Genomic DNA, 11861 nt, shown 5'->3' on the forward strand with positions numbered 1-11861 from the left:
TCCTCTGTCTTCAGTGGAGAAACTGAAGGATATGCTTCTGCAATTGCAAGAGAATCAACAAATCTATTCATAATATTTTGCCCAAAAGACCCAGCATGTTTTCCCGCAGGTGAATTGGTACTGGATTCGAGAAAATGAACAAAATGAAAGAAAACATATATATCTAGAGGAGTATCGAACACAGTTCTAACTACATACACAAAATTAGACCAAGCCTGTGCCACTTTTCAAAAAATATTTGCAAAGAAGTACCCACTTCTTCCTAGTACTGCCAGACAATTTCTGAGCAGAGCAATCTTCACAATTTAATCTTCAATTCTTCAATTTAAGTTAGCCAAACGGATCAAAAAATACCATTTAAGGGAAAAAATCCAGTACTAAGCTTTTTGGCTTTTCTACCTGAACGCATTTGCTTCTCTTAGTAACATATAAAACTTCTAGAATAGGAGCCCAAATGTTGAAAAGAGGGCAGGCTGTGGTGTGATACAGATAGTAGCAGTGAAGTAGAAGCAGTAGCACCTTTAAAAGTCCACAATCACCTGTCCTTTAAAGTCCTTGGCACTGGGATAATGCATTGAGGAGAAGAGTCATATTCACTGACATTCAAAAGGCTTTCTACTTCAAGGCCACCTTAGTTTTTAAAATGCAGTAATCAATCATTTGTTTTAGCTTCCCAACTCTTGACAGATCTTGAAGATTCTTAACTCCAGAAACGTCAAAGCAAGTTAAGGTTCTAATATAACAATTTAAATATAGATTTCAATGATCCATAGTAAAGTACTCTTACCATTGATATAAAGTAGCATTGCTAACAGCTTTTAGGATATAGGATTCTATTATATACATCTATACCATTTTCCTGAAAGTCATTATAGTCATGCTTCATATATGTATTTTTTTCTAAAACGATACTATGCAAATTGCTCTTGTTTACCTAAAATTTCCCTAGAATTGTTTAGATTATATGATTCTGATTCCTTATAAAATAAAAACTTGACCTTTCCCCTTCCCTCCCATCATGTTTACTTCCTTTAAAATAATGAAAACTATTTGTGACTCTACTTGACTAACTGAGGACAATCAGATTAAGGCTGACTTCCTCTAACTTGTTTTCTTGTGTCTAAATATTTCAGCAAATATTCAAGATCACACAAATTAGGCTCAAGAGAATAAACTAACAGGGTGTCAGTCTTGACAACAATCATCATGTTATTGCTTCACATTAATTCTCGGAGTCATTTTTAGCACAATTTTAGTCTTTTTTCCTTTGTACTTTATATTAACAGAAGGGTCAAGCTTGAAAAACATAGAAAAAGCAGGTGTGTTTCAAGAATGCAGTACTAACATCAGGCAATACAACTCGAGAGTTCAACATCATAACTACAAAATAAGCATTTCTGTGATAAGTAAGTTTGGATAGATTTTTAACAGTGACAGCAAAACACAAATCCATTTTCAAATGCTGCAGAATGAGCAACCACAACTTTTTCAAAGAGGGGATGCAGCAGCCAGCCCAATCCAAAACAAATGAATTCAAGTGGGAGTGTGTTAAGCGCATACCTCAGACAAGCAGCAGAGAAGAAATCCATTTTAGAAGAGATGCTGAAAGAGCTTGATGTCCACCTGGCAAATTTCTTGTGCTGTTTGAAAAAGCAAGACGGTTCAGATTATGAACCGAATTATATTTATAGCAGTACAATCAGTCTTGATCTGTATGTAAATAAAAACAAGGTTTTCTAGCAAAGTACAGAATCAGAAAGGCTGGAGAAAGAGGTAGATGTGGAAAGAAGGGGAGGGGAAAAAAAGAGGAGGGAGCCCCTTCCACCTTCAATAAACCTCAGCCATTTGGATTTAGCCTTAAAGAAGAGCTTCTCCATGGGAAGGAAAGCTGTACACTCCTGCAAAGCTAAGGTCAGCCCTTTGTATGTTTTCCATGTGAAGGAACAACAGGAACAACATAACTTCTGTAACTTCTAAACAGTTTAGGGGAAAAATCTTGAATAATAAAATTCAAAAAACAAACAGGCAAAAACAAAACAAAACAAAACAAAAACAAACAAACAAAAAAAAACACAAACAAACAAAAAGGCAAGAATTCAAATACGTAAGTCCAGAGAAATCCATCTTGTAACAGAATATTGTACTGCTAAACACACCTGACTGCAGCTTTAAAATCATTTTTAAAACCACCAAACTGTACTTGCTCCTTACTTATATGCTTATCATTAACTACAAAGCAAACATTTGAATATGATATTAAAATAAAATTAAAAAAAAAAAGTTGGGTGGACCCCATATGAACAGACAATGTAAGTAAACTGAGGTCTAGGATTTCATGTCCTGCTGGCTTACCTGATAAAACATGAATTTCAAATTTATTATGAGGAAAAAGAAAAATAAAACCCCAAGATATAGCAATGATGAAATTCTCTCTAATAAATGTGTTCAGATTCCCAGTTCCAAAAGATTACCAAGTATTCACGAATTGCTGCATTGCATTCGCACTGGGAAGAGGAAAAAAAAAAAAAAAAGAAAAAAAAAAACAACAACACTGCAGTATCCTCTCTGCTTCATCCTCAGCTTCCTGTTCTGAGGCTCACTCACTCTGTGGTACCTAATACAAATCAGCAAATAGCGGGCCAGAATAAAAAAAAAAATAAATAAAAAAAAATTAAAAAAAAATAAAAAGCGGGGGGGGGGATAAGGGGAGGATGGAGAGAGACCGTCAGGGGATAGAGACATCACCTTGAAGGACAGCCCCATCTACCGGCAAAAGCCGTGAATCGGCTGTTACCAGCAGTTTTTTAAGTGGCTAATAAAATCTACGGCTCCGTGTTCCTTCAGCAAGGGGGCAAGGATTGTGCTGAGAAGTAGATTTCCTCATCTACTGTTAAACAAGTAAAAATTCTTACTAGTTTTCATTATTTTCCGTTAATTATTTGCCTCTGAAATGTGAGATGGAAATTGGGTACAGGTATTCCGTTACAAAAGCACCAAAAAACTTTTCAGACCAACCTCTGCCACTGCTAAGTGCTACTTATCCTTGTCTTATTCTACACTTCTCCACAGAGTAGCAGAGGTAGATTCAACATGTTTAGTCATGGTTTCAACCCAATAAATAAATAAAAAGGAAAAAGGTTCTTTTGGTAGAGTCATATGATATTTCCATCTATTACAGACTGCATTGCCAGTCTCCCAGCCTGGTACATGAGTACCTTGTCAGTATCAGATCTATACATTACAGTGTTTTCAGATGGCAGCTGGGCAGCCAGATCTGGAATCTAAACAAAAAAGGCTTCTTTTTAAAATTCAGACTCCTAAATAACAGTAAATACTAATACAGCAAACTGCAGCTGTGCTGGATCAGCCTCAGTTTTGAGCTAAATCAGACAGCATTATACATTTCTAGCTTTTCTTCCTTGACAAAAAGTGGAACTAGGATGGCTTTCAGAAAGCACTTGAAAACCATAGATTCACTCATGCTGGAAAAAGATGCTGGGCAGTCACTAAGAAGGTGGAAGGTGCACAGTAGAGGGGCCAAAAATAAAAAGACAATTTTTCATTATACAATGCATTTTTGGAATGTAAAGATAGAACAAAATAAAACAAATTAATACCTTCATGCAACAAGGCTGTCATCTGTGGTATAACAGATACTTACAGATATTATAACATAACCTGCAGTTCAGTGATCCAGGCAGATATTGTGAATTTGATCCCCTAGATTCAGATTCAGTATTGTTCTGATTCATTCATTTTCAATATTTATATATCTTGAAGTTTTGATTACTTAAATTTCACCTGAATCTAAATTATGTAAATTTCTCTAACTCCAGGTTGTGGCTTGACACTCTTGGCCCTTTACCACAAATACTTGGAGTCTCTTAGTACAATAACTAATTTGCAAGTAGGTTTGATAAACCTAACTTGCAATTTAGGTTTATCAATAGAAATGTCATTGTAACAAGAACAATGAAGTCTAATCTCAAAATTTTTTAAATATTTTCTGTGCAAGTATTACAGTGATTAAAAGAACACAGCAAGCAACCTCAAGACACTAAATATTTAGTTAAAATACACCATCATACATCCAGTAACACTCAGATACTGAGAAAAAAGTTATATAGCCTATATCTCTAATGGCAAGTTTAATAAAAATACTATTGTTTCTGGAAAGGTTAATATCAATAGAAAAAAAATGTGGTGGTGTGGTGGGCAATATTTTGCATTTTTTTTAAAGCATGCTATGAAAAGTTATCACCTTTCATATGTCCTCTGCACAGAAAAAGACCAAGCTGTAAACAACCATGCAGCTTTTATCCTTTAAATGTGTCTGACCACTAGAAAGACTTTACATGCTTTCCAGCACTGCTATCATGCTACCACCAGTTTTGAATTTAGCTTTCATGCTGGCAATACTGGTAGGCTACTAAATAGTACAGGCAGGTCCCCACTACCTATATGTGATTCCATTCTATGACCCTAAGGTATGAAGAGTCATAAACCTTTATCTTATTATTATTATCAGCCAACAGGCTCTTGAATTCTTAGTTGGATATAATTATAAAAGCTGTGTAATATATATATATTTTCATATCCTTGCAAAGTTCTTCAGGTTCACAAATACAGGTGACAAATTACTTGCAGGTGACAAATTACTTAGTAGTGATAGTAGCACTTCTGACTCAAAATCATCCTTAAAATTTGAAATACTAAAGAGATGTTAAGAAATCATTGCTGATTCCAACTGATCATTCCCAGAAATCTTTCCATTCATGGAGGATATTTCTGGAAATAGTGAATTGTTAGATGCTTATAAATACAGACTTATCACTAGGTTAAAAGGCAGAATAGTTACACTTCAGCTTGGAACTTTAATATGAATTCCTCCAGTACTGGCTACAGTTTGGGCATATTTGATATTTTACAGGCATAGCTCCGGCAAGATGTTCCATTTTGAAATCAGCTGAACACCAAAATGAAAAAAAACAACAACAACAACAACAAAAAAAAACTAGAATCTGGATAGCTTAAACAATAAATATAGTGTAGTAAAAGTCTTTTAGGTACACTTAGGTGTCTACAGGTTTAGTCCTGAACATAACACTGAACATATTAAGTTTCTCTCCAGCTTAATAATAATTTCAGTGTATCATGAATGCATGCAGTTTACAGAAGTCCTAAAAGGACCTTCTTTATATCACTAGAGGTGCAGAATAAGATGCTTAATATAACCACTGACTTCAAGAAATCTTCAAATATCTTTAGCAAAATACTGAAGGCTTTTTCAGGTAGCATTTCCTTCAGCCCAGATTTCACTGGACACACTGGTATTACCAAGTGCTCAGGTTCAGCTCCACCACTATTTGGTGTCAGGAAAATTAATATTTGTGGTTATCTTAAAAAGATCCTTTCATGGCTCCTTGAACCACAGCAAGTCATCTGATACAGGGTTTGATAGAGTCAGAAGAGTTTATCAACACAACAGCAACTTCCTTCTAACAGCTAAAGTGCTAAATCTTATTATTAATCTTAAAACATTATAATTTTAATGTTTTAAACTTACATGTTATACCACAATTGCAGAAAATAAACAAATGAAAAGTATAGATTTCTCTATCACATTAGCTGCTTTGACTCTAAGATAAAGTGAAAATTAATAAACATGATCTCCCTGCCCTCTTCCCCTCGAAATGCAACGTGCTGTTTTTACTGTCTGAACAAATAAGACATTACTGATAGCTAGTAAAATAAAACAATTTTCTAAACTAAGAAAGTCTACAATAATTGCATTTACTTCATAAACTTTTGATCACTTCTCCCTGCAGGTACTGTTACAATTTCTTCTGTTCTGAGTACAGCAGGAGCAATCACCTTCATGGACATGGGCTGAAGCGGCCACCCAACAGAACCAAAGGAGAGCGCATACACAACCTGCAGAGCATGGACATGGTTGTCAGGCAAATTTCCATTACTTCAGCCTTGAGTTTGCAATCTTATCAGATTTCAGATTCTGCAGAACTGGTAAATTTGCTTTAATGGAGTTTTGTGGTTCACATACCCTCCTACAAATTTTGACCAGTTCTACTCTTGGTTCTCCCTCAAATGTGCAAATATTTAACAGAACTGGCGAAGAACAGCACAGTAAGGTTTTGGCTCAAGTGCCACAAAGTGCCCAACCTTAGTGATCAACAGGCAATGGGGCATTCTGGTTTACTTCAGCAGATGAAAGGATTCATCTGGAAGTCCTTCTCTGGTTATCCTTTGCAGCACAGTTTTTTCTTTGTTTGTTTTTTTTTTCTTCCTCTCTGATACAGACATACGAAGTCCAGATTAAAAGAAAAGAATATAGTTTTGTTTGAGACTATCCTATTTCAGCTTCTATGTTGCAACAATTACAGTTCTTTTTAACATAAAGAAATCTTTAAAATTAACTTTTAAAAGCTTAGGTGTTCAACCATTGTGGCAAACCATGAAATCAACAAAGCAAAAGTGTGTTCTATATACATAGTTAATAAAGGGCTAAGAGCAATATTTTCTTTCTGAAATAACAATGTCTGAGGAACATTTTATTTGCCAATGCATTAAGAAATTTCCCTCGATTCTTCACAGTATTCACAGTAACTGTTTCTATTTCTGGGAATGATTTCTGGAAATTGCAGTGGATGTGGGAATTGGGTAATGGAGTAATCCATCTAATATATAAGGAAAGAGCCATCCAAGATCCTCCATAGAGAAGCAGGTGAACAGGATGATCCAGGAGGCTTTTGTTGTTTCTAAACTATGTGAACGCAATGTACTGCAATCACAGAAAAGCTATACATACAATCAAGAATGTTGTCATAGAGAGCCAGTATCTGGAAAAATTACACAGATTATAGCAGTACTGAATAGAAGATTGCTTCCAACTTATTTCAATGAAAACTGGAGAAATTCTTTTAATTAAAGACTAATAGCTGTTTGCGAAAGTAAGAGAGCACATCTTTCAGATGCTGAAAAAGGATCTTCAAAAGAAATAAATACAGTCCATTTCTACAGCAACTGGTTTTTGTCACAATTCTAATGTTTTTCTCTACTAAATTCAAATAAAAGTTGGCACTTCTGGACTGTGAAGTATCTGAATTTCTGAGAGTTCAAACATACATGGAAAGCTTGTGAATTATAGTGTTACAGACTTAAATTTAGATGTTACATCAGATAAATGCAGTTTGTAGTCTTTCTTTTTCAAATTAGCACTAACGACATACATTTGTCATCACAACATATATATATATATATCAACTACTCAAAGTGGGCAGAAATCGTCTGAGATATAAATTTATTTATAGAAACTAATAGTCTAATTTGCCTATGTGGTGGATCATAAAAAAGTGGTATTCCCATTGTTTATGCTAAACACACGTTTCTAAAATACTTTAATTCACACTCTTCCATATTGTTTACATGCTCCTCAGTTTAAGTGGCATTTCCATAACTATGAAGGAAGTACAGTCCCTTGTAGATCAGAAAACACTGGTACTGTGAGGAAAAGTGGAGATAAAAGTTTGTTAGAAACTCCAGCTGCATATTGTCATGTGCAGGAATATGTAAGTTATCAAAAGCAAGCTACTGATGTAGCCATGAATTGGGCAATACCATAAAACCACAGGAAAATACCAGGAGGAGGCAGTGACCACTAATGGTCCATATCCTGTATAATAGTGGGTTCATAACATACCATACAGATCAGAATCAATTTTTCAGCCATAAAGTGATATACCAGAATATAGTATACATAAGTACACGCAGGAAACACCATTTTCTTAGTATCCCAGTTCCAGCACCTGAAGCTTTGTGTGCTGAGAGACACTTTGCCTGTCCTGATATGAACTGTGCAAAAAATAACATTTCCAGAAAAACAACATACATTTAAAGACAATGTTTTGTGTTTTTGTTTGTTTGTTTGTTTGTTTTAAATAGATTCTTTAAACAAATAAGAAAATGCTCCCGCTCTTGAAACAGGACAACATACTAAAATACAATAGAAAACTATTTTAAAACACTTCAGGCAGCAAGAAACAAAGAACGTGAAGTACATCATTACAATAATGCATAGTGCCTACCAGTTTTGTTCTAAGCTCCTATAATATACTTTTATTTTGAGTTTGCTTGCAAGACATACTTCTGTATTCTGAACTATAAAATGTTGTCTATAAAATATTATCTGGTGTAATATATTGTATTCAATATATTATAATACATATATATATATATAAACATAATATATATATATATATGTATATTATAACATATATATATAATATAAATTTCAAAATACCAAAACCATATCATATTTTCTTGAAGCTAACTTCTCTCTGAGAGTAGTTTATAAACTGGCCTTGTGTTTCTACTAAATCACAAAATAGATCTACCTGTTACTAAAAAAACAAAAAAATAAAAAGTGATTAAGTAACTGATGAAGAGAAAGTTCTCTTTATCAGAAATGGCAGTTCTCTTCCAGAGAAAGAAAGCTTTTAAATATGATTAGCAAATGATTAAAAAATAAAATATTATCTTGTAATAATTAAATAAAAATTACTTATAAACAAGTGCTAAAATTGAATTCTATCAGTTATTTCTAGAACAATATGAAGAACCACTTTTTTTGGGGGGGAGGGGTGGAGGTTAGAGTGAGCGGGACAACATGGCGTATTTAAATTAATTCCACTGTTCCCATTGAAATCTTATATTCATATAATCTTATATTAATATTCAACCTCATTTCAATTTAAGAAAAGACCTTCATATTTATTCCTAGAATGAACAAGTACCTATTAGACATGAAAATTCTGTAAATACCATATAGTCGATAGAAAATAATATATATATATATATTTTTTTTTTCTGTTTTGACAGCCATTAACATAATAAATGAAATCTTGTTAGCAAACTATTAATATAGCTGATATACATACTGACTAAACTTCATCTCAGGTAATTGTATTATTTCCCTATATTTCAGAGTTCCTTAATGGGTCTTACATTTGTAATGTTTAATTTTTACAAGTTCCCAGCTGCCGTGAAGAAGCCTCTGCAGTACTAGGGGAGGAAAAAAGTTGCTGTCCAAGGTACTGTACAAAAACATGAATTTTCTAATTACTCTTTCAAATACATCAAAAATATTTTTGAATGTATTTAATTCTAAGTGTCCTTAGCAAGCAATCTATCCTTGTTGAAATTCCCTACATAATACTGCAGTATCAGTGCTATGCTGTTACTTTCCAGGGCCTCTTCTGCTGCATTCCAGTATAATCACACGTTCCAGCACCCAGCAATGCTCTGTATGTATAATCCGTCTGAAAAAAAATCTGTCTTTCACTACAGACTAGTATTCAACTACATGTAAATATATATAGATCTTTGAATTCTGTATGGTACATGTGAAAAAGCTACCCTCTAACATAAATCTAGCTAACATACTATCCTGGCATTCTGCAGAGCAGTCACTTGATGTAATTTTATCTGCAGTATTTGTCTTATGCATTTCAGAAGCATATAGGTTCGTGCATTAATGCAGTAAATAGGAAACAGAATCCTGGATTTAACTACTACATTCAAAAATAACCAAAGAGTGCAAGAAAATTTAATGCATTTTTTCCTTTTTGTTTAATTAATAAAAGCGTATTTTTATTTTGAAGTGTAAAACAATGCAATAGCCAAGAACTGCAGTAAAGCTCTCAGAGCTAATAGCTGTATCCAATAATGGTTTCAAACACCACCTTTAAGCAAATGGTTTTCATTCACTGTTTAATCAGTGAAATCAACAATAATCCCCATATGGCTAGAAAAGATGTTTGTTAAAAAAACCTAATTTATGATTTATTTATTTGTAATTTGTCTTAAAGCTGAGATGCTTAGAAGAGCTACTATTCTGATAATTCAATCATGCTGACAGAGCTGGTTTCACCTAGCAAATTCTCTCTGCAATTCACAGCATGGCTGACAGCTATCTGCATAGAAAAATAGCACAGTAACCATTTAAATCATGCAAAAACATTTACCCAAGAAGATGTAGCAAAGATCAGGATCCAGCTTCCAGACCCCATGAAGCATGAAGCTGAGAGAACAATCCACTAGCTTGCTCGGGCCAGCAGTGTCTCTCCTACACTTGACCTAGACTGCCTTACATAATGAGGAATCAGTGCTGTATCCTGTGTGGAGGAGCAAGCTGAATGTCATCACTGGCAGAAGTAGGGAGAACTGGCAGCAGGCAGGCTGGTAGTTAGCATGGAGATCACGAAGTCTGCTTTCCCTGAGTGCTCTGGAAGAAAGCACAGGAACAGCTCAGAAATGCTGGTGTCATTCCTCCCCTGGAATGAATGACCGGAAGGACTGAGGGTGTTACAAATGTGAGGCAGAGAGCAAGTGCAAAAGCTGCATCTGTACTTACTATCAAGGTAACAGAGCTCCTCTCACGTTGTCTACAGGATTGCATAGCTACAGCTAATAGGAGAGCAACAGCAAGGCAAAATAAGAAAGGAGAGAGGAGAGACACAGACTGCTGCTGCAGACGTTTGTCTGTATATTACTCATTGTGGTGAGTAAAAGAAAAGTATTGTTATAAGATAAAGTACTAGGATAAATTTCCAATGGGAAGATCTGTTACTTTACATAAATCTATCTGCATGCAAGTAAGTTAGTTTCTGGGGAAACAGCCATTTGATATTTGTTTCACCTGGAGTTACAGAGGTTAAACTGCTTACTCTAGAGAGATTTTGATGTGTTCAAGAAAATGATGGGTAAGATACATTCCTGATTGTGAAGATGTTTACGGTTCTTTTATATATTTTCCAGGAAGAAATCCTGGGATATTTTCTATTTTATTATTGCTTGAAACATATTAGTACTTCCTCTGTGGTGGGCACAAGAGGAGAAAAAAGTATGCAGGCTTAGCCAGCAGTTAGAAACCTACACAACTTTGTTGTCTAGAAAAAGCAGCGTTATATTAATGAAGATCATTGCTTATAACTTGTATTTCATATTTTGTTTGAATATTTTAATAGTAAGTAAAGAGCCTTAAACTCTAATAATGCATATATAAATTATTGTTGAATGAATAGTTTGAGTGGTATAGTTTGTCCTCATAAAAGAGGGAAAGGTTTCACTAGGATAGTACAACTTATATTTTCTAGTTATATTTGAAACAGTTGTATTAGGCATGATCAAAAGTAATTGCAACTGGATGTAAATTTCTAAAATCACAGATCAGTATGGTGTTGACAAAGAATATGTTACCTGCAGAATAAAAGAAAGTATGACTTAATAATACTTAATGTCATTTTATGAAAGTACTTTCCATGAAACAGTACTTATGAAAGCAAGTTTGATGCGCCTCCTTTTTTAAAGTAGATGTGATTGGGGTGAATTGATTAAATAATGAACATAATTTTCCATACAGCTCTGAAACTTGCCACAGGCTTCATTAAATGCTAGAGAAAGGAGCTCAGCAACAACATTGTGGCAACATCAAAAGACACATTGCTGAACTCAGCAAAAGTTGTAATATCACAAAGCACCCATATAAAATTATTCCTGCCTTAAAATAATAAGATGGGGAACACTGACTGGAATTTACAGAAGTTAGTTTAGGTACAGGGAGTATTACACGTAGTTATGCCATTAGCAGAGTAAACACGATTTCATCTGAAATGGGAAAAGTAAGGTGAAAGGGATAAAAAATAAATAAATTAAAAAGATATATTTTAATTATAATTTCTATTTTCTAAATAAGCATACTATGGCTTTTCCACCAAATGTGATCAAGTTAAACATTTTTTTTTTTCTTGAAATATATCTCTCATTAGTCCATTGTGGAATATGAT

The 11861-nt window shown here is 34.3% G+C and overlaps 1 protein-coding gene across 1 annotated transcript in view; it reads right to left on the minus strand.

Moving 5' to 3' along the window:
• The window catches only part of LOC101798680 (sodium channel protein type 1 subunit alpha), a 100976-nt gene extending 90509 nt beyond the window's left edge, over nucleotides 1-10467 (minus strand). The window contains exons 1-2 of the mRNA XM_072040907.1: nucleotides 10041-10467; nucleotides 1561-1640 (exon numbers count right to left, since the gene is read on the minus strand). The gene's annotated coding sequence lies outside the window, so the exon portion shown is untranslated. The remainder of the gene's footprint in view (nucleotides 1-1560; nucleotides 1641-10040) is intronic.
• Between the last annotated feature and the right edge of the window lie 1394 nt (nucleotides 10468-11861).

The sequence above is a fragment of the Anas platyrhynchos genome, chromosome 7 (genome assembly GCF_047663525.1).
Source record: "Anas platyrhynchos isolate ZD024472 breed Pekin duck chromosome 7, IASCAAS_PekinDuck_T2T, whole genome shotgun sequence".
In the NCBI taxonomy this organism is placed as follows: Eukaryota; Metazoa; Chordata; class Aves; order Anseriformes; family Anatidae; genus Anas; species Anas platyrhynchos.